General features: G+C 40.8%; 1 protein-coding gene across 2 annotated transcripts in view; it reads right to left on the reverse strand.

The window, feature by feature from the left end:
* Positions 1-23,562, reverse strand: part of KCTD6 (potassium channel tetramerization domain containing 6) — a 57,711-nt gene that overhangs the window by 23,734 nt on the left and 10,415 nt on the right. For both annotated transcript variants that reach the window (XM_060308056.2, XM_060308055.2), the window contains one exon: positions 19,424-19,506. The gene's annotated coding sequence lies outside the window, so the exon portion shown is untranslated. The remainder of the gene's footprint in view (positions 1-19,423; positions 19,507-23,562) is intronic.

Genomic DNA, 23,562 nt, shown 5'->3' on the forward strand with positions numbered 1-23,562 from the left:
AGTTTGCCTAAAATTCAGACAAATACTCTTTTGAGTATTTTTGCATTCATTCAGCTACCATCTTTTTTTGGGGGGGGCCACCTTTTTTGGCATTTTTACAAATTAAAAAAATTAATTTCCTCTAAGGGTTTTTTCCCCTGCTAAATTTTGTATTTCTGATTAAGTATTTATGAACTATGTTGCCTTTTATAAACAATGAAATTTTTCCTTATTGTTGTGGGAGTCTTTCTATAATATATGGACCTTTGAACACATTGTTAGGGACTTTTTTGCAAGTTTGTATAAAGACTCTTTTTCAAAGCTGTTACAGCAAGAGATACTTTCTGAATCTGACATTCAAGATATTAAATTCAGGGGACTTCCCTGGTGGTCCAGTGGGTAAGAATCCGCACTCCCATGCAGTGGGCCTGGGTTCAATCCCTGGTCAGGGAATTAGACCCCACATACATGCTGCAACTACGAGTTCACATGCCACAACTAAGAGTCCACATGCCACAACTAAGAAGCCTGCATGCTGCAACTAAACATGCTGCAACGAAGATCCCACGTGCCACAACTAAGACCCAGAGCAGTCTAAATAAATAATATATATTTTTTAAAGATATTAAATTCAGAATAAACCTAAGTGTTAAGAACAAAATGGAGTGACTTTGGTCAGCAATTTATCTGACTTTAGCAATGGGATAAACCAGCACACTCCTAACAATGGCAATTAATGGCTGACTACAATGAATGAGACTATACTAGACCAGATGTGTAATACTGGGTTCATATTCCATTCAAGTCCACAAACAAGTATTGAGTTTAACTACAATAATGAAATAACTAACATTTCTCAAGGGCCAACTACATGCCAAAGGCTGGGCTGAGCACTGTAGTTATGGTCTCCTCTTTTAGTTGCACTCCCAGAGGGCAAGGCCTCCTCTTTGTTCACCACTGTATCCTCAGCTGGCCCATAATAGACACCCTATAACTACCTGCAGAACAACCGAACGGCCCTGTTAGCAGGTACTGTTGCTATCTATAACCTCAACTGTACAGGTGAGGAAATTCAGGCTCAGGAGTTATTACATGTCCAAGGACATCAGGAAGGGCAGCATGACCTGGAGCCTGCATTTCTGACATGGGGAAGTGTGTGACCTCACGCCTGTACCCTAACAACTAAAACCTGGAGGGTGGGGGTCAGGGTCGACAGACATATTCAAAACGGTTTTAATGCTATTTAGTGCTGGGGATCTGGGGGGCAGGGTGTGTAAGTACAGAGGTCCCTGGGAGGGGATGGTTCTGAAATGACTCTAAAATCTCTAAATGACTATTCTTGGCGGTAGAACATTCCAGAATGAGACCAAGCTTCAGAGGGTGCCTTGGGACAGAAAACAAGCAGGGGTCATAGGTCAGGGGTACACCCAGGTGACCTGTACAATGTGTTGCAGCTTTCCAACCAAAGGTTAGCTTGATGGTGAGGGAAGAATTATTCTGAAAACCTGGGACGATAAACATGGGACCTTGTGGGCCAGCAAAGAGATTAGTCCTGACCTCTCTTTTTTCCTCCATCTAATGTATATTAAATTTATTTTCTCTAGAAATTCAAAATAGCTCAGATTCTCATGTGCCTTTGGCCTTGTGCCGTTGTGGTAACACTAGTCAATAGCATTCTGTATGAAAAGAAAACTGTGGTTGGGAATGTAAAGTGGTACAGCACTCTGGAAAATAATTTGGCAGCTTCTAAAAAACTAAGCATACACTTATCCTACAACCCACTGATCGCAATCCTGGGCATTTATCCCAGTGAAATGAAAACTTATGTTCACACAAAAACCTGTACATGATTGTTCATAGTAGCTTAATTTGCAATAGCCCCAAACTGGAAACAACCAAAATGTCATACAATTTTGGTTGTTTGAATGATTAACAAATTGTAGTACATCCAGATCATGGAATAATATTCAGCAATAAAAAGGAACAAGCTACTGATACAGGCAACAACTTGGATGGATTTCAAGGGCTTTATGCTAAGTGGGAAAAAAAATCTCACGCTGCATTATTCCATTGACATAATATTCTCAAAATAACAAAACTTTCGAGATGAAAAACTGACTAGTGGTTGCCAGGGGTAAGGATGGTGCAGGGAAGGGTGGGTGTAACTGACACAGGGCAACAAGAGGGAGATCCTTGTGGTGATGAAACAGTTGTGTATCTTGACTGCAGTGGTGGTTACTCCATTCTACACTGGTGACATAATAGCATACACACACGTTGTACCAGTATCAGTTTCCTGGTTTTGGTATTGTACTATAGTTCTTTGAGCTGCAACCATGGGGTAATGAGATAAAGGGCACAGGGACCTCTCTGTACTATCTTTCCAACTTCCTGTGAATATATAATTGTTTTAAAATAGAAAGTTTAGGGCTTCCATGGTGGCACAGTGGTTAAGAATCCGCCTGCCAATGCAGGGGACACAGGTTCAAGCCCTGGTCTGGGAAGACTCCACATGCCACAGAGCAACTAAGGCCGTGCGCGACAACTACTGAGCCTGAGCTCTAGAGCCTGCAAGCCACAACTGCTGAGCCCACATACTGCAACTACTGAAGCCCGCACGCCTAGAGCCCGCACTCCACAACAAGAGAAGCCACCGCAATGAGAAGCCCGCGCACTGCAACGATCTCCACAACTAGAGAAAGCCCGTGCACCACAACAAAGACCCAACAGAGCCAAAAAAAATTTTTTTTTAATAAATTAATCAATTAATTAATTTAAAAATAGAAAGTTTAAAAAAAGAAAAGAAAATCATGGTTGAAAGCATCATCTGATTTCTCAAATTTCCCTTCATAACCATTCTGAAGATATTCTAGTAAAGAAGAAAAATGTATATGCCTCTTGTATACGGAAAGCACCTTTATTTCTCTTACAGATTCATAATATTCCATTTCATGGATGTCCCACATAAGTTTTTTAATCCAGACCCTGAATATGTAGGTTATTTCCTTTTTTTGCTATCATAAACAGTTATTATAGATGAATCATGTATGTATAGATGAATCATGTAATATATGTATAAGATGAATCATCTTATACATAAATCTATTTCACCCATTGCTTTTTTTTTTAATAAATTTACTTATTGATTGATTGATTTATGGCTGCATTGGGTCTTCCTTGCTGCGCACGGGCTTTCTCTAGTTGTGGCGAGCAGGGGCTACTCTTCGTTGTGGTGTGTGGGCTTCTCATTGCGGTGATTTCTCTTGTTGTGGAGCACGGGCTCGGTAGTTGTGGCTCGCAGGCTCTAGAGTGCAGTCTCAGTAGTTGTGGCGCATGGGCTTAGCTGCTCCACGGTATGTGGGATCTTCCTGGACCAGGGATTGAACCCGTGTCCCCTGCATTGGCAGGTGGATTCTTAACCACTGCGCCACCAGGGAAGTCCCTCATCCATTGCTTTTATGACTATGTTTACAGTACAAATTCCTTTAAGTGGCAAAACTGGTTTTCTGAACAGCTATGCTATATTGCTATATTTATGCTGTATTTTAAGCAACATATAAATATTTTTCAAAGAGCCTCATTTCTGAAAATACATATTTATAGACACATTCTTTAATTATTTATTTTTTATTGAGATATAGTTGATGTACAACGTGTTAGTTTCTGGTGTACGGCAAAGTGATTCAGTTATACATACATATTCTTTTTCATATTCTTTTCCATTGTGGTTTATTACAGAGTATTGAATATAGTTCCCTGTGCCATACAGTAGGACCTTGTTGTTTATCTATTTTATACATTAGCAGTTTGTATCTGCTAATCCCAAACTCCTAACTTATCCCTCCCAACCCCCTGTCCCCTTTGGTAACCATACGTTTGTTTTCTATGTCTGTGAATCTGTTTCTGTTTCATGAATAAATTAGTTTGTGTCATATTTTAAATTCCACATATAAGTGGTATCATATGGTATTTGTCTTTCTCTTTCTTACTTCACTTAGTATGATAATCTCTAGGTCCATCCATGTTGCTGCAAATGGCATTATTTCATTCTTTTTTATGACTGAGTAGTATTCCATTGTGTGTGTGTGTGTGTGTGTGTGTATGATATATATATATATATATATATATATATATATATATACCACATATTCTTTATCCATTCATCTGTTGATAGACCTCTAGGTTGATTCCATGTCTTGGCTATTGTAAATAGTGCTGCTGTGAACACTGGAATGCATGTATCTTTTTAAATTATAGTTTTCTCTGGATATATGCCCAGGAGTGGAATTGCTGGATCATATGGTGACTCTATTTTTAGTTTTTTACTGTTTTTCGTAGTGGCTGCACCAATTTACATTCCCACCAACAGTGTAGGAAGTTTCCCTTTTCTCCACTCCAGCATTTGTTATTTATAGACTTTTTGATAATGGCCATTCTGACCAGTGTGAGGTGATACCTCATTGTAGTTTGGATTTACATTTCTCTAATAATTAGCGATGTTGAGCATCTTTTCATGTGCCTATTGGCCACCTGTATGTCTTCTTTGGAGAAATGTCTATTTAGGTCTTCTGCCCATTCTTTGATTGGATTGTTTGTGTTTTTTTGTTATTGAGTTATATGAGCTGTTTGTATATGTTGGAAATGAAGCCTCTGTCAGTCACATTGTTTGCAAATATTTTCTCCCAGTCTGTAGGCTGTCTTTTCGTTTTATTTATGGTTTCCTTTGCTGTGCAAAAGCTTGTAAGTTTGATTTGGTCCCATTTGTTTATTTTTGCTTTTATTTCTTTTGCCTTGGGAGACTGACCTAAGAAAACATTGGTATGATTTATGTCAGAGAATGTTTTGCCTATGTTCTCTTCTAGGAATTTTATGGTGTCATGTCTTATATTTAAGTCTTTAAGCCATTTTGAGTTTATTTTTGTGTATGGTGTAAGGGTGTGTTCTAACTTCACTAATTTACATGCAGCTGTCCAGCTTTCCAAACACCATCTGCAGAAGAGACTGTCTTTTCTCCATTGTATATTCTTGCCTCCTTTGTCAAAGATTAATTGACTGTAGGTATGTGGGTTTATTTCTGGCCTCTCTATTCTGTTTCATGGATCTATACATCTGTTTTTGTGCCAATACCATGCTGCTTTGATTACTGTAGCTTTGTAATATTGTCTGAAGTCTGGGAGGGTTATGCCTCCAGTGTTGTTCTTTTTCCTCAGTATTGCTTTGGTAATTCTGGTTCTTTTATGGTTCCATACAAATTTTAGGATTATTTGTTCTATTTCTGTGAAAAATGTCATGGGTAATTTGATAGGGATCACATTACATCTGTAGATTTCTTTGGGTAGTATAGTCATCTTAACAATATTAATTCTTCCAATCCAAGAGCATAGGATATCTTTCCATTTCTTTGAATCATCTTCAATTTCCTTTATCAATGTTTTATAGTTCTCAGCATATAAGTCTCTCATCTCCTTGTCAGGTTTATTCCTAAGTATTTTACTTTTTTGGATGTGATTTTATTTTATTTTTTAAATTTATTTGTTTTGGGCTGTGTTGGGTCTTCACTGCTGCATGCGGGTTTTTTCTAGTTGTGGCGAGGGGGGGCTACTCTTCATTGCAGTGCATGGCTTCTTACTGTGGTGGCTTCTCTTGTTGTGAAGCATGGGCTCTAGGCACATGGGCTTCAGTAGTTGCAGCATGCTGGCTCAGTAGTTGTGACTCGTGGGCTCTAGAGTACAGGCTCAGTAGTTGTGGTGCACGGGCTTAGTTGCTCTGCGGCATGTGGGATCTTCCCGGACCAGGGATTGAGCCCGTGTCCCCTGCATAGGCAGGCAGATTCTCAACCACTGTGCCACCAGGGAAGCCCCTGGATACGATTTTAAAAGGGATTGTTTTTTTACTTTCCCTTTCTGATATTTCATTGTTAGCATAAAGAAATACAACAGATTTCTGTATGTTAGTCTTGTTTCCTGCTACCTTGCTGAATCCATTTATCAGTTCTAGCAGTTTGTGTGTGGAGTATAGACACATTCTTAATGGCAAAAATTTATAGGCTACTTCAAGTTACTGTACATAGTCAATACTAATAAAACATTACTACTTGATTAATTTAAGCTAGTCATTTATCTATTTGTGTTGATTTAAAATTTTTAAGTTGCAGTAAAAGCATTCCTAACAGGGAAGTTTATAGCAATACAATCCTACCTCAAGAAACAAGAAAAATCTCAAATAAACAACCTAAACTTACACCTAAAGCAATTAGAGAAAGAAGAAGAACAACAACAAAAAACACCCAGGCACAAAAAGAGAAATATAGATCAATGGTACAGGATAGAATGCCCAGAGATAAACCCATGCACATATGGGCACCTAATTTATTACAAAGGAGGCAAGAACATACAATGGAGAAAAGAAAGCCTCTTTAATAAGTGGTGCTGGGAAAACTGGACAGCTATGTGTAAAAGAATGAAATTAGAACACTTCCTAACACGATATACAAAAAATAAACTCAAAATGGATTAAAGACCTAAATATAAGACCAGGCACTATAAAACTCTTAGAGAAAAACACAGGAGAAACACTCTTTGACATAAACCACAGCAAGATCTTTTTTGACCCACCTCCTAGAGTAACGGAAATAAAAACAAAAATAAACAAATGGGACTTAATTAAACTTAAAAGCTTTTGCACAGCAAAGGAAACCATAAAAAAGACAAAAAGATAACCCTCAGAATGGGAGAAAATATTTGCAAATGAAACAACAGACAAAGGATTATTCTCCAAAATATACAGCTAATGGAGCTCAATATCAAAAAAACAAACAACCCAATCCAAAAATGGGCAGAAGATATAAACACATTTCACCAAGGAAGACATACAGATTGCCAACAAACACATGAAAAGATGCTCAACATCACTAATTATTAGAGAAATGAAAATCAAAACTACAAAGAGGTATCACCTCACGCCAGTCAGAATGGCCATTATCAAAAAACCTAGAAACAATAAATTCTGGAAAGGGTGTGGTGAAAAGGGAACCTGGGGCTTCCCTGGTGGCAGATGGCAGAGTGGTTAAGAATCCACCTGCCAATGCAGAGGACATGGGTTCGAGCCCTGGTCTGGGAAGATCCCACATGCCGCGCAGCAACTAAGCCCATGCACCGCAACTACTGAGCCTGTGCTCTAGAGTCTGCGTGCCACAACTACTGAGCCTGTGTGCCACAACTACTGAAGCCCACGCACCTAGAGCCTGTGCTTCGCAACAAGAGAAACCACCGCAATGAGAAGCCCACACACCGCAAGGAAGAGTAGCCCCCACTCGATGCAACTAAAGAAAGCCCGCGCACAGCAATGAAGACCCAACACAGCCAAAAATGAATAAATAAATAAATAAAAAGAATAGGAAACCCTCTTGCACTGTTGGTAGGAATGTAAATTGATACAACCACTATGGAAAACAATATAGAGGTTCCTTAAAAACTAAAAATAGAACTACCATATGACCCAGCAAGCCCACTACTGGGCATATACCCTGAGAAAACCATAATTCAAAAAGAGACATGTACCACAATGTTCATTGCAGCACTATTTACAATAGCTAGGACATGGAACCAACCTAAATGTTCATCAACAGATGAACGGATAAAGGAGATGTGGCACATATATACAATGGAATATTACTCAGCCATAAAAAGAAATTAAAATGAGTTATTTATAGTGAGGTGGATGTACCTAGAGTCTGTCATACAGAATGAAGTAAGTCAGAAAGAGAAAAACAAATACCGTATGTTAACGCATATATGGAATGTAAAAAAACAAAACAGAAAAAATGGTACTGATGAATCCAGTTGCAGGGCAGGAATAAAGATGTAGGCATAGAGAATGGACTTGAGGACACGGGGTGGGAGGAGGAAGATGGGGCGAAGTGAGAGTAGCATCGACATATATACACTACTGAATGTAAAACAGTTAGCTAGTGGGAAGCAGCAGCATAGCACAGGGAGATCAGCTCCATGCTTTGTGACCAGCTAGAGGGGTGGGACAGGGAAGATGGGAGGGAGGCTCAAGAGGGAGAGGATATGGGGATATATGTAGGCATATGGCTGATTCACTTTGGTGTACAACAGAAACTAACACAGTATTCTGAAGCAATTATACCCCAATAAAGGTCTATTAAAAAAAAAGTTAACAGGGCTTCCCTGGTGGCGCAGTGGTTGAGAATCTGCCTGCCAATGCAGGGGACACGGGTTTGAGCCCTGGTCTGGGAAGATCCCACATGCCGCGGAGCAACTAGGCCCGTGAGCCACAACCACTGAGCCTGCGTGTCTGGAGCTTGCACTCCGCAACAAGAGAGGCCGCGACGGTGAGAGGCCTGCACACTGCGATGAAGAGTGGCCCCCGCTCACCGCAACTAGAGAAAGCCCATGCACAGAAACGAAGACCCAACACAGCCAAAAATAAATAAATAAATAAATAAAAATTTTTTAAAAAATTGGATCATATATTCACCTTGAAAAAAAAAGTTAGCAGAAGGAAAGAAATCATAAAGATCAGATCAGAAACAAATGAAAAAGAAATGAAGGAAACAATAGCAAAGATCAATAAAAATAAAAGCTGGTTCTTTGAGAAGATAAACAAAATTGATAAACCATTAACCAGACTCATCAGGAAAAAAAGGGAAAAGACTCAAATCAACAGAATTAGAAATAAAAAAAGAGAAGCAACAACTGACACCACAGAAGTACAAAGGATCATGAGAGATTACTATAAGTAACTCTATGCCAATAAAATGGACAACCTGGAAGAAATGGACACATTGTTAGAAAAGCACTACTTTCCAAGACTGAACCAGGAAGAAATAGAAAACATGAACAGACAAATCACAAGCACTTAAATTGAAACTGTGATTAAATCTTCCAACAAACAAAAGCCGAGGGCCAGAAGGCTTCACAGGCGAATTCTATAAAACATTTAGAGAAGAGCTAACACCTATGCTTCTCAAACTCTTCCAAAATATAGCAGAGGGAGGAACACTTCCAAACTCATCCTATGAAGCCCTGATACCAAAACCAGACAAAGATGTCATTAAAAATAAAGAAAATTACAGGCCAATATCACTGATAAACATAGATGCAAAAATCCTCAACAAAATACTAGCGAACAGGGACTTCTCTGGTGGCACAGTGGTTAAGAATCCACCTGCCAATGCAGGGGACACGGGTTCGAGACCTGGTCTGGGAAGATCCCACATGCCGCGAAGCAACTAAGCCCACGTGCCACAACTACTGAGCCTGTGCTCTAGAGCCCACGAGCCACAACTACTGAGGCTGTGCCACAACTACTGAAGCCCACGCGCCTAGAGCCCATGCTCCACAACAAGAGAAGCCACCGCAATGAGCAGCCAGCGCACCACAACAAAGAGTAGCCCCTGCTCGCCACAACTAGAGAAAACCTGTGCACAACAACGAAGACCCAATGCAGCCAAAAATAAATTAATTAATGAATTAATTAAAAAACAATACTAGCAAACAGAATCCAACAGCACATTAAAAGGATCATACACCATGATCAAGTGGGGTTTATCCCAGGAATGTAAGGATTCTTCAATATACGCAAATCAATCAATGTGATACACCATATTAACTAACTTAAGAATAAAAACCATATGATAATAGATGTAGAAAAAGCTTTCGACAAAATTCAACACCCATTTATGATAAATACTCTCCAGAAAGTGGGCATAGAGGGAACTTACCTCAACATAATAAAAGCCATATATGACAGACCCACAGGTAACATCATTCTTGCCTCCTTTGTCTAAGATAAGGTGACCTTATCTTCGACAAAGGAGAAATCTCTTGCATTCCTATACAGTAACAACAAAAAGTCAGAAAGAGAAATTGAGGACACACTCCCCTTTACCAATGCAACAAAAAGAATAAAATACCTAGGAATAAACTTGCCTAAGGAGGCAAAAGACCTGTATGCAGAAAACTATAAGACACTGATGAAAGAAATCAAAGACCATACAAACAGATGGAAAGATATATCATGTTCTTGGACTGGAAGAATCAACATTGTGAAAATGACTCTACTACCCAAAGCAATCTACAGATCCAATGCAATCCCTATCAAACTACCAATGGCATTTTTCACAGAACTGGAACAAAAAATTTCACAATTTGTATGGAAACACAAAAGACCCCGAATAGCCAAAGCAATCTTGAGAAAGAAAAAAGGAGCTGGAGGAATCAGGCTCCCTGACTTCAAACTATATTACAAAGCTACAGTAATATACAGACTATATTACAAAGACAGTATGGTACTGGCACAAAAACAGAAACATAGATCAATGGAACAGGATAGAAAACCCAGAGATAAACCCACACACATATGATCACCTTATCTTAGACAAAGGAGGCAAGAATATGCAATGGAGAAAAGATATCCTCTTCAATAAGGGGTTCTGGGAAAACTGGACAGCTACATGTAAAAGAATGAACTTAGAACACTCTCTAACACCACACACAAAAATAAACTCAAAATGGATTAAAGACCTAAATGTAAGGCCAGACACTATAAAACTCTTAGAGGAAAACATAGGCAGAACATTCTATGACATAAATCACAGCAAGATCCTTTCTGACCCACCTCTTAGAGTAATGGAAATAAAATAAAAAATAAACAAATGGGACCTAATGAAACTTAAAAGCTTCTGCACAGCAAAGGAAACTATAAACAAGACGAAAAGACAACCCTCAGAATGGGAGAAAATATTTGCAAACAAAGCAACTGACAAAGGATTAATCTCCAAATTATACAAACTGCTCATGGAGCTCAAAATCAAAAAAACAAACAACCCAATCCAAAAATGGGCAGAAGACCTAAATAGACATTTCTCCAAAGTAGATATATAGATTGCCAACAAACACATGAAAAGATGCTCAACATCACTAATCATTAGAGAAATGCAAATCAAAACCACAATGAGGTATCACCTCACAACAGTCAGAACAGCCATCATCAAAAAATCTACAAACAATAAATTCTGGAGAGGGCGTGGAGAAAAGGGAACTCTCCTGCACTGTTGGCAGGAATGTAAATTGATACAGCCCTTATGGAGAACAGCATGGAGGTTCCTTAAAAAACTAAAAATAGAACCACCATATGACCCAGCAATCCCACTGCTGGGCATATACCCTGAGAAAACCATAATTCAAAAAGTCATGGGCTTCCCTGGTGGCGCAGTGGTTGAGAGTCTGCCTGCTGATGTAGGGGACACAGGTTCATGCCCTGGTCCGGGAGGATCCCACATGCCTCGGAGCGGCTGGGCCCGTGGGCCATGGCCACTGGGCCTGCATTTCCGGAGCCTGTGCTCCGCAACGGGAGAGGCCACAACAGTGAGAGGCCCACGTACTGCAAAAAAAAAAAAAAAAAAAAAGTCATGTACCACAATGTTCATTGCAGCACTATTTACAATAGCCAGGACATAGAAGCAACCAAAATGTCCATAGACGGATGAATGGATAAAAAAGATGTGGCACATATATACAATGGAATATTACTCAGCCATAAAAAGGAACAAAATTGAGTTATTTGTAGTGAGGTGGACGGACGTAGAGTCTATCATACAGAGTGAAGTAAGTCAGAAAGAGAAGAACAAATACCAGATGCTAATGCACATATATGAAATCTTAAAAAAACGGTACTGATGAACCTAGTGGCAGGGCAGGAATTAAGACACAGACGTAGAGAATGGACTTGAGGCTCATAGGTGAAGCTGGGACAAAGTGAGAGAGTAGCACTGACACATATACACCATCAAATGTAAAACAGATAGCTAGTGGGAAGCTGCTGCATAGCACGGGGAGATCAGCTCCACGCTTTGTGACGACCTAGAGGGGAGGGATAAGCAGGGTGGGAGGGAGACTCAAGAGGGAGGGGATATGGGAATATATGTATACATACGGCTGATTCACTCTGTTATAGAGAACAAACTAACGCAACATTGTAAAGCAATTATGTTCCAATAAAGATATTAAAAAAATAAAAATAAATAAAAATTTTAAGTTATATACTCACTATTATAATACAGTTCATTTTTTCACAGATCCTGAGATAATGTGGTGAAAACTTGTCTCCCTAAATTATGTAACAACCAGCCATAGAATAAGACTGGTATTATTAATTCACAGACACCTTCCAACGCCAGTGTTATAAAGAAGTTCTAATGTATTAAACAAAATGGCTTTCGTTTGGTCAAAAATGAATTTTCTAAGTCTAGTCAAGCAATCAACATCAAAATGTCTGGGATGCTATGAAGTGTTTCTTGTGCCCGGAAATGGGGGTTTTATTTATCCTTTAAAAGTTCACGGTACAGCATGTGGGTGAAGCTTTCTGAGCAACCTTTCCCTTTGCTACTGCAAAGCCAAACTGTGGGCTCAGCGTCTGAGCTTTCCTTCCCACAAAAAATGTGGCTAAGGCCAGAGAACAAAAGTATTTATACTTTTGGAGGCCCCCCTGTTCGTGAGTCACGTGGCAGCGGCCCTGATACTGTCCTTTCTGCACCTTCTGCCACTTGCTGCTTCCAGTCGAGTGGAGGAGGGCACCCTCTAGGGGTGAGACTGGGGAACAAAATAGTCTCCAACCCCTGGGAAAGGGACTGTGGGAATTCACCTGGATGGCCTTTCCTAGGCAGCTACGCTTCTAAAGCTTCCAAAAACTGAAGTCTATCAATGCAGTGCCAGATGTAACCTAAGGCACTGATATGTGTGTATGCAGGTTTGTGCAAACACACTCATAAAATCTGAGTATCTCTGGAAGGAGAAGCAGGAAACTAGTAACGGTGCTTGCCTCCTGGGAGAGAAATTCATAAGAGAGATGGGGACAGCGGGGAGAGTCACTTTCCCTCCCCACAAATTTATGATGAGAAACTTTCAAACATACAGAAAAGTTTAAAGAATAGTGCAATGAATTCCCACATGCTCACCACTGAGATTCTACAACTGTTACCATTTACCATATTTGCTTTATCTCTATATTAATTTGCCTGAATTATTCAATTAGAGACTCACAGTAAAATCTTTATGTCCTTTGAATTTTGTACACAGTATATCATCTATCCAAAAAAATAAATTTCTTAATAATAATAACCACCTCTGAAAGGTGTTGTGAGGGAAGATTATATTAAATAAGATATATGTAAATACCTGGCACAGTGCCAAGCACAGAGTACCTGCTCAATAAATAAATGCTAACTATAGTCATTCTCACATTTCTCTTCATTTGCTTTCAGTTCCCGTAGTCAACTCATCACCTTTGATCACCCCAAGGCAGGCAGCACAGGCATGACAGGGCTGTTACGGAGCAGAAGACAGGGCTCTAAAAAGCTCAATGACTCCAGGGCTTCCCTGATGGCGCAGTGGTTGAGAGTCCGCCTGCCAATGCAAGGGACACGGGTTCATGCCCTGGTCCGGGAGGATCCCACATGCCGCAGAGCGGCTGCGCCCGTGGGCCATGGCCGCTGAGCCTGCGCGTCCGGGGCCTATGCTCCACAACAGGAGAGGCCGCAACAGTGAGAGGCCTGCGTACCGCAAAAAAAACAAAAAAAAAACCAAAAAAGCTCAGTGACTCCAAATTGGCCAGGCAGCAAGGGCCCCCAGACGGGCCAAGCACCTGGGCCTTTTCCCAATTCAGCCCTCTTCCCACTTTTCCAAACTTCTCTCAACTCCTCAAAGGCTCCTGGCAGGTCCAGAGCAGGAGGGTCATAGTACCCTGTAGCGTGTATGACCAACCTGTTAAAAGCAGGCCAGGGAGCAGGGAGGAGGCCTAAAGTGGCCATGACAGTAAACCCTTCTGGGCTGCTCCAAGAAAATTGCTTCATGCCTACAAATATCCACCTTTTCCCACAGACTACCTTGTAATGAGTTTCACTAGTTTCTGATATCAAAAAATAAAATAAATATAAAATATAATTTAGGGCTTCCCTGGTGGCGCAGTGGTTGAGAATCCGCCTGCCGATGCAGGGGACATGGGTTTGTGCCCCGGTCCGGGAAGATCCCACATGCCACAGAGCGGCTGGGCCCATGAGCCATGGCCACTGAGCCTGCACGTCCCGAGCCTGTGCTCCGCAACAGGAGAGGCCACAACAGTGAGAGGCCCGCATATCACAAAATATATATATATATATATACATATATAATTATATATATATATAATTTAGTATGTGGTAAAAACCAAATAGACATGCTACCTAGATCTCTAAATATATGTGTCATATAACATATGTAATTCATAATACACATATATACAATACACATATATTAACATAATATATGTTAACATGTAATATACATGTTATCAGATAACATAAATATAAAATACAATTCAGTATGTGGTAAAAACCAAGTAGTGAGAGATTCTATGCTAGCTAGGCCTCTTTTTTTCTCTACACACACTTATATGCAACATATATAACACATTACATTACATGTTATTTACATTATATATGTACATTATATTACTTTTTTTTTTATTTAGAGACCTAGTTAGCATCTCCGACTATGTGGGTTTTACCACATACTGAACTATATTTGGTCAGACTAATCCTTTTCCTCACCAGGGGAAACCAGTTATAGATAAACCAGTGAGTCACCATTCGCTCTGCTGGCCGTGACCAATATCTCTCTGGGGCCTCACACCTTCCTGCCAGCTGCCCACAAACCCAGAGACTTCCTCCAGTCCTTGTGGAGAGAGAACCGGGGAAGGTACCTGCCCCTCAGTCCTATGAGGTAGGCACTACTATTATCCTCATTGCAATAAACTGAATGTATTGTCCCCCACAAAAGTCATACGTTGAAACCTAATGCCCAATGTGATGGTATTTGGAGATGAAATCTTTGGGAGGTGATTAGGTCATGAGGGCAAAGCCTTCATGAATGGTATCAGTACCCTCATAAAAAAAGACCCTGGAGTGCTCCCTCAGATACCTTCTGCTATCTGAGGACATTAAGACAGACATCTATGAACCAGGAAGCAGGCTGGTTGACACCAAATCTGCTGAAACCTTGATCTTGGACTTTCCAGTCTCCAAAACTTTGAGAAATATATGTATGTTGTTTATAAGTTACCTAGTCTATGGTATTTTGTTACAGTGGCCCAAAAAGACTCAAGACACCCATTTAACCAAAGAGAGATGAGGTACAGATGCCACAAGTAATGAGCTCAAGGTCACAAAGCTAGTACATGGCAGTGCTGGGATGCCAGTTTCTGTCAGTGGACCTTTAATACAGATTTCAACATAGAAACGTGCAAACATGAACTATATCAGCAAAAGTGTGGGGGAAAAGGCACTTTTAGATATTCCTTGTTGGAAAGTAAATTCGGAAATCTATATGACAATACTGAACACAATTTAAAACGCACATAGTTACTTTGACCTTGAAATTCTTCCTCTAGAAATTACTCACAGATGCCTTTACATGAGTGTGCAAAAACATATGGACAAGACATTCCATTGGGGGCTTCCCTGGTGGCGCAATGGTTGAGAGTCCGCCTGCTGATGCAGGGGACACAGGTTCTTGCCCCGGTCCGGGAAGATCCCACATGCCGCGGAGCGGCTGGGCCCGTGAGCCATGGCCGCTGGGCCTGCGTGTCTGGAGCCTGTGCTCCACAACGGGTGAGGCCACAACAGTGAGAGGCCCGCGTATCGCAAAAAAAAAAAAAAAAAAAAGACATTCCATTGCACCATGATTATAACAGTAAAGACCAGAAGACTAGGACATGGTGTCATAGGGCATCAGTTAAACAGCCACACTCTGGAACACTATACACCTGTGAAGATGAATGAGGGAAATCTACTTGCACTGATATGCAGAGCCCTCCAAGGTATATTTCTAATGAAAAAACAGCACAGGGCAGTACATGTGTCTTAAAAGCTAACATTTAAGCCAATGTACAGGGTGATGATTTCAGGAAAGTTGGAGTAACACACTCTGCCCTATGTATCACACTAACTGCAACTACAAACCCTTTCAGAATCCATGGAGCAGTGACCTAAGGATTTTGAAAAGCAAATGGTAGCAGGTGAATCAAGGAAAGAGACCAGAATCCAAAGGTCCACAAAACTGGTGAGAAGTTCAGGTTTTTTCCCTTCAGTATTGCCCAGCCTGGATTCAAGTGCACCTGCTCAAAACTCAGAAGTGTTCATCAGGTGCAGACAAAGAATTCCAAGATAAGCCCTCTCTTTCTGATCTGAGGAGTGTGTGTGTGTGTGTGTGTGTGTGTGTGTTTGGGGGTTGGGAAGTGGGGAATCGGGGAATATTCCATTTGGTTTTTGTTATTTTTTCTTTTTTCTGTTTTCCTGCCCCAGTCTGCAGGCAATACCTTAGTGTTGATGGCAGTAGTGGGTGGTCAGATGCTTAAAACTCTAATGGAGGGGAAATTTGTCTCTAACCAGAGGAGCTGTGATTCCAAGAGCATGGAGAGAATACCATTGCTTTGTTTCTCTCCCTGTCCTCCCGTGGTCCCAGACGCAGACACAGCAGTAAGAAGTGCACAACAGAGCAGAGAAACTAAAGCCACACTGTTAGGGGCTGAATGGTCCCCCTCAAATTCATATATTGAAGTCATAACCCCCAGTATCACAGAATGTGACTACAATTGGAGATGGTCTTTAATGCGGTAATGAGGGTAAAATGAAGTCATTAGGGTAGAGCCTAATCTAATATGACTGGTGTCATTATAAGAAGAGGGGTTTAGGACACAGACATGTACATGCACAGAGGAGAGACCATTTGAGGACACAGCAAGAAAGCAAGGAGAGAGGCTTCAGAGGAAATCAACCTTGCAGGAAACTTCATCGTGGAATTTCAGCCTTCAGAACTGTGAGAAAACAAATTTCTGTTGTTTAAGTCACCCAGTCTGTGGTATTTTGTTATGGCAGCCCCAGCAAACTAATACACCTATCTTTCTGGCTAGGGGACGAGGAAGGGAGGGTCTAGGGCATCAAAAGGTATTGAGAACATCATAGAGATGAGGGAGATCTAGAGAGACATCCCAGAAAGCTATGTATGACCTCCTGGGCTCACCCTGGAGCTTACATGTACAGATCTGACCCTAAACAGCATATCACAAGCCTTGCCATCTGAGCTACAAGGTAGCACACTACCAAGGTCCCCGACTGACCACTAGGTAGCACACACGTGGGACTGATCCAAAGGGCACTGCAAATGCTTTAAAAACTGAGCTGACTTTGGAACCACAGCCCACAGCAGGCAGGCTGAAACTTGCAACCTGAACCGAACCTTCTGGATTACCTAAAAAATGTAAAATATCAACATTCTCTAGCCAGACTGACGAAGAAATAAAGACAAAAGACACAGGTTACTGGGGCTTCCCTGGTGGTGCAGTGGTTAAGAATCTGCCTGCCAATGCAGGGGACACAGGTTCGAGCCCTGGCCCAGGAAGATCCCACATGCCATGGAGTAACTAAGCCCGTGTGCCACAACTACTGAGCCTGTGCTGTACAGCTCATGTGCCACAACTACTGAGCCCACATGCCGCAACCAATGAAGCCCGCGTGCCTAGAGCCCATGCTCTGCAACAAGGGAAGCCACTGCAATGAGAAGCCCGCACACCACAACGAAGAGTAGCCCCCACTCGCTGCAACCAGAGAAAGCCCGCACACAGCAACAAAGACCCAACACAGCCAAAAATAAAAATTAAAAATGGATAAAATTTAAAAAAAAGACACACGGTACTAATTTCAGGAATGAAAAAGGGGATATGACTACAGACCCCACAGACTTTAAAAGTGAATTTTGTGAACAAATCAACAATATATAAATTTGGCAACTTAGATGAAATGGACTTATTCCTTGAAAAATAAAAACAACTGAAATTTACCCAAGAATAAAAAGATAACCTGAAAAATCCTATATTCATTAAAGAAATAGAATTTGTAGTTAAAAGCTCCATAAAGGGACTTCCCTGGTGGTGCAATGGTTAAGAATCCACCTGCCAATGCAGGGGACAGGGGTTTGATCCCTGGTCTGGGAAGATCCCATGTGCTGCGGAGCAACTAAGCCCGCGTGCCACAACTACTGAGCCTGTGCTCTAGAGCCCATGAGCCACAACTACTGAGCCCACATGCCACAACTACTGAAGCTCACGCGCCTAGAGCCCATGTTCCGCGACAAGAGAAGCTACTGCAATGAGAAGCTCACACAGTGTAACAAAGAGTAGCCCCCGCTCACCACAACTAGAGAAAGCCCATGAGCAGCAACAGAGACCCAACGCAGCCAAAAATAAATAAATAAAATTTTTAATTAAAAAAATATATAAATAAAAGCTCCATAAAAAAGGTACTTCCCTGGTGGTCCAGTGGTTAAGAATCCGCCTTCCAATGCAGGGGACGTGGGTTCAATCCCTAGTCAGAGAACTAAGATGCCACATGCAGCAGGGCAACTACTGAGCCCACGCGTCACTACTAGAAAGTCTGTGTACTGCAACTACAGAGCCCATGCACTGCAACTAGAGAGAAGCCTGAGTGCCACAACAAAAGATCCTGTGTGCTGCAACTAAGACCTGAAGCAGCCATAAATAAATAAATATATATTTTTAAATTGTTGAATGATTAAATTGTAAAAAAAAAAAATCTTATATAAAAAAACTCCATAAAAAAGAGATCTCTGGATGTTTTCAAATATAAATTCTACCAAACATTTAAAGAAGAAATAAAACCAATTCTACACAACCTCTTTCAGAAAACAGAAGAGGAGGGAACACTTCCCAACTCATTTTGAGGCCACCATTACCCTGATACCAAAATCAGACAACAGAAGAAAACTATAGACCAATTATCTTTCATAAACATAGAAATCTCCTCAACAAAAATTAGCAAATCAAAATCCAGCAATATAGATGTGTGTGCGTATGTGTATATGTATGTACATATATTCCACCGTGACCAAGCAGGGTATATACCAGAAATGCAATATTGGTTCAATATTTAAAAATCAATCAATGTAGGGACTTCCCTGGTGGTCCAGTGGGTAAGACTCCACACTCCCAATGCAGGGGGCCCAGGTTCGATCCCTGGTCAGGGAACTTGATCCCGCATGCATGCCACAACTAGGAAGCCTGCATGCCACGACTAAAGATACTGCGTGCCACAACGAAGATCCTGCGTGCCACAACTAAGACCCGATGCAGCCAAACTAAAAATAAAATAAATAATAAATAAATATTTTTTTAAAAATCAATGTAATCCACAATGTTAACAAACTAAAGAAGAAAAATCAAATGATCATATAAATTGATGCATAAAAGGCATGTGACAAAATTCAATGGCCATTCAGGATACAAGAACTCAGTAAATTAGAAACAAAGGGAACTTCCTTCACCTGAATAAGGATCTCTACAAAAAAATTAAAACGAACATCACACTTACTGGTAAAAGATTGAATGCTTTTCCTCTAAGATCGGGAACAAGGCGAAGATGTTCCTTCTCACCACTCCTATTCAACACGGGTACTAGAAGGCCAGCAAAAAAGGCAAGAAAAAGAAACAAAAGACATAAATATTAGAAAGATAGAAATAAAATTGTCTCTTTCGCAGACAACCTAATTGTCCAAGCAGACAATCCCATGGAATCAACAAAAAAAATCTTCTAGAAATAACAAATGAGTTTAGCAAGGTTGCAGAACATTATGTCAACACCTGAAAATCAACTGCATTTCTGTAAACTAGCAGTAAACTACCAGAAACCAAAATTTTTAAAACAACATTTACAATAGCCTAAAAAGGACAGAAAATCTTAGGCATAAATCCAATAAACTATGTGCAAGATCTGTATGCTGAAAACTACAAAAGTCTGATGAAAAAAATCAAAGAAGACTGAAGTAAATGGGATACCAGTTCTTTCCAAAATGTTCTATAGATTCAACACTATTCCAACCAAAATTCTACCAAGATTTTTTTTTTTGTAGCTGCAGTTAAGCTGATTGTAAAACAACTTTGAAAAGGAAATGCTGGAAGACTCACTTGATTTTAAAAATTACTGTACAGCTGCAGTAATTAAGACAATGTAATACTGAAAAAGGGATAAACACAGAGATCAATGAAACAGAACAGAGTCCAAAACCAGAAACCACTCAAAACAACCAACTGATTTTTGCACAAAGGTGCAAAGGCAATTCAATGGATGAAAGATGGTCTTTTTACCAAACAGTGTTTAAACGACTGGACATCCATATGTAAAAAAACTCTGGACCTGGGCTTCCCTGGTGGCGCAGTGGTTGAGAGTCCGCCTGCCGATGCAAGGGACACGGGTTCGTGCCCCGGTCCGGGAAGATCCCACATGCCGCGGAGCGGCTGGGCCCGTGAGCCATGGCCGCTGGGCCTGCGCGTCCGGAGCCTGTGCTCCGCAACGGGAGAAGCCACAACAGTGAGAGGCCCGCGTACTGCAAAAAAAAAAAAAAAAGCCCTCTGGACCTAAACCTCACACCTTATACAAAAATTAATTCAAAATGGACCATAGAGCTAAACATAAAACTATAAAACTGTAGAAGAAAACATTAAAGAAAAGCTTTACAACCTGGTGTGAGGCTGAGTTCTTAGACATGACACCAAAACATGAACCATAAAAGAAAATTTTGGTAAATTGAATTTCATCAAAATTTAAACCTTTTCTCTGAAAGACAGTGTTGAAAGATTGAAGAGATATGTCACAGACTGGGAGAAAATACAGTGGGCCCTCAGTATCCGCAGATTCCACACCTGCAGATTCAACCAACAGAGGACAGTGTCAGAGGTCCTACTGTTAGAAATTGATAAGAGGCTGGACAAGGAATTCGGGCAAGGCTGTACTGGGGCTCGGGCTGCAGCACGAGGGAGTGAGAACAAGTCAGAGCTACCCTTGCTCACTCCCCGAGGCGGGTGGCGAGCTGCTTCCTTAAATGGGGTGAGGCTAGAGGCGGGCAGGCTTCGATGCTCTGCCCACCCCCTCGGTAGTGCTGTGTGCAGGGACCATCAGGGTACCCTGCTTTTGCTCTGGGCAGTTGGGTTTTGGCCTTTCTGCATCTTGTTGTTCACACTTTGCCCCAACTGCACATGCATGCGGTTATTTTTAGTCCCTTATACTTTCTTTGTATTTTATTGCCGAAGGAGATGTTTGTCCAGGTGCAAGCACTCCAGTAGAGGGTCCCAGATCCCAGGTCCTAGCCTGTCTCACTACCATAAGGGACTTGAGCAGTCACAAATTTAGGTAACCTCAGGATGGGAGAGGTTCTGGAAACAATCCCCTCGCAGATACCAAGGGATGACTGTATTTGCAAATCGCATATTCAACATAGGGCTTATATCCAGAATATACACATACACACACACGCGCGCGCGCACACACACACACACACATAAAACTCAACCTTAAGAAAACAAACAACCCAAGAAAAAATGGGCAAAGACTTAAACAGACATTTTACCAAAGATGATATACAAATGGCCAATAAGAAAACAAAGAGATACTCAACATCTTTAGCCATTAAGGAAATGAAAATCAAAACCATGATGAGATATCACTGCACACCCATTAGAAAGGCAAAAAACAAAAACAAATTATAACATCAAGAGTTGGTGAGGATGTGGAACAACTGGGACTCTCATACACTGTTGTTGAGAATAGAAAATGGTACTCCAGAAAACAGTTTGACAGTCTCTTAAAAGTTAAATATACACTTGCATATGACCCAGCAATCCCAAAATCGCATGGTAGAGAAATGAGAATGTATGTTCATACAAAATTCTGCACAAAAATTTTATATTAACTCTATTCATCATCACCAAAAACTGGAAACAACTAAAATGTCCTTTAACAGGTAAACGGATGAACAAATTGTGGTGCGTGCATAAAACAGAATAATACCCGCAATAAAAAAGAAGGGACTATCCATACATGTGACAACACAGATGAATCTCAAAGGCATTGTGTTGAGTGAAAGAAACCAGTCTCAAAAAGTTATACACTGTGTGATTGCATTTATATAACATTCTGGAAAAGGCAATAGTGTGGCAACAGAGACACAGATTAGGGGGTGTCAGGCATTAGGGATGGAGGGTGTGGTGTCACAAGGACGGACAGCGGGAGTTTTGGGGTGTCATAGAGCCATTGTGTATGCTGATTATGGCTGTCATTACCCAAATCTATACCAGCTTAGAACACACACACACACACACACACACACACACACACACACTTAACTATATGCTCATTAAAACAATATTTTTAAAAACCTAACATTTGTGTAAAGAAAGAGCTTATACCTAAATAGCCCTTCTCTGTAAACAGACAGAAGAAATAAGAATGGTGTCTGCTGCGGCACGGGGCAGAGGCAGCGTAACTGAGGTTCAGGAGCAGGAAGGACGATTACTTCGTACCTTTCTGAACTACTTGAATTTTTTTTCCTGCAATGGGATGAATTTCCTATTCAAAACATTTTTGAAATTTAAACTAAAATATAAAACAAAGTGTATATGGATATATTGGAATAAAACATGCAAACATTATAAAAGATATTTTGCTCAGAAATGGGATAGAGAGTCTCCTTTTGGGAAAATGAAAACATTCTGGAGATGGATGGTGGTGGTAATTGAACAGCAGTGTGAAAGTATTTAACACAACTGAACTGTACACTTGAAAATGGTTAAGGGACTTCCCTGGTGGCACAGTGGTTAAGAATCCACCTGCCAGTGCAGGGGACACGGGTTTGAGCCCTGGTCCGGGAAGATCCCACATGCCACGGAGCAACTAAGCCCGCGAGCCACAACTACTGAGCCTATGCGCCTAGAGCCTGTGCTCCGCAACAAGAGAAGCCACCGCAATGAGAAGCCCACGCACCTCAACAAAGAGTAGCCCCCACTCGCCTCAACTAGAGAAGTTGTTGTATTCTCTAGTTGCAGCAAGGAAGACCCAATGCAGCTCAAAATAAATAAAATAAAATAAATTTATTTTTTAAATGGTTAAAATGGTAAATTTTATGTTATTCATATTTTATCACTATATAAAACAATCTAATTAGAATATGAGCAAAAGTCTTGAACAGACACTTCACCAAAGATGGATGTCAAGTAAGTATGTAGAAAGGTGTTCAACATCATTAAATATTAGGGAAATGCAAATCAAAATCAGGAGGGATACCACTATACATCTATTAGAATGTCTGAAATAAAAATTATTGACAATATCAGGTGCTGGCAACGACCCCAGAGCAACTGGATGTCTCCTACATTGCTGGAGGGACCCTAAAATGGTACAGCCACTCTGGAAGAACAGTATGGCAATTTCTTAAAAGTTAAACATACACTTAACATACAATCATACTGCTGGATACCTAAAGAAATGAAAACTTATGTTCACAAAAAAACCTGTAAACCAATGTTCACAGCAGCTGTATTGGAAATAGCTAAAACTGAATACAACCCAGAAGTCCTTCAGTGGATGAATGGATAAACTGATATAGCCATACAGCTGTTAAGCAATAAAAAAGAATGAAATGTTGATACCTGCAACTACTTGCACTGATCTTGGGGCAT

Source organism: Globicephala melas, chromosome 11 (genome assembly GCF_963455315.2).
Source record: "Globicephala melas chromosome 11, mGloMel1.2, whole genome shotgun sequence".
Taxonomy (NCBI): domain Eukaryota; kingdom Metazoa; phylum Chordata; class Mammalia; order Artiodactyla; family Delphinidae; genus Globicephala; species Globicephala melas.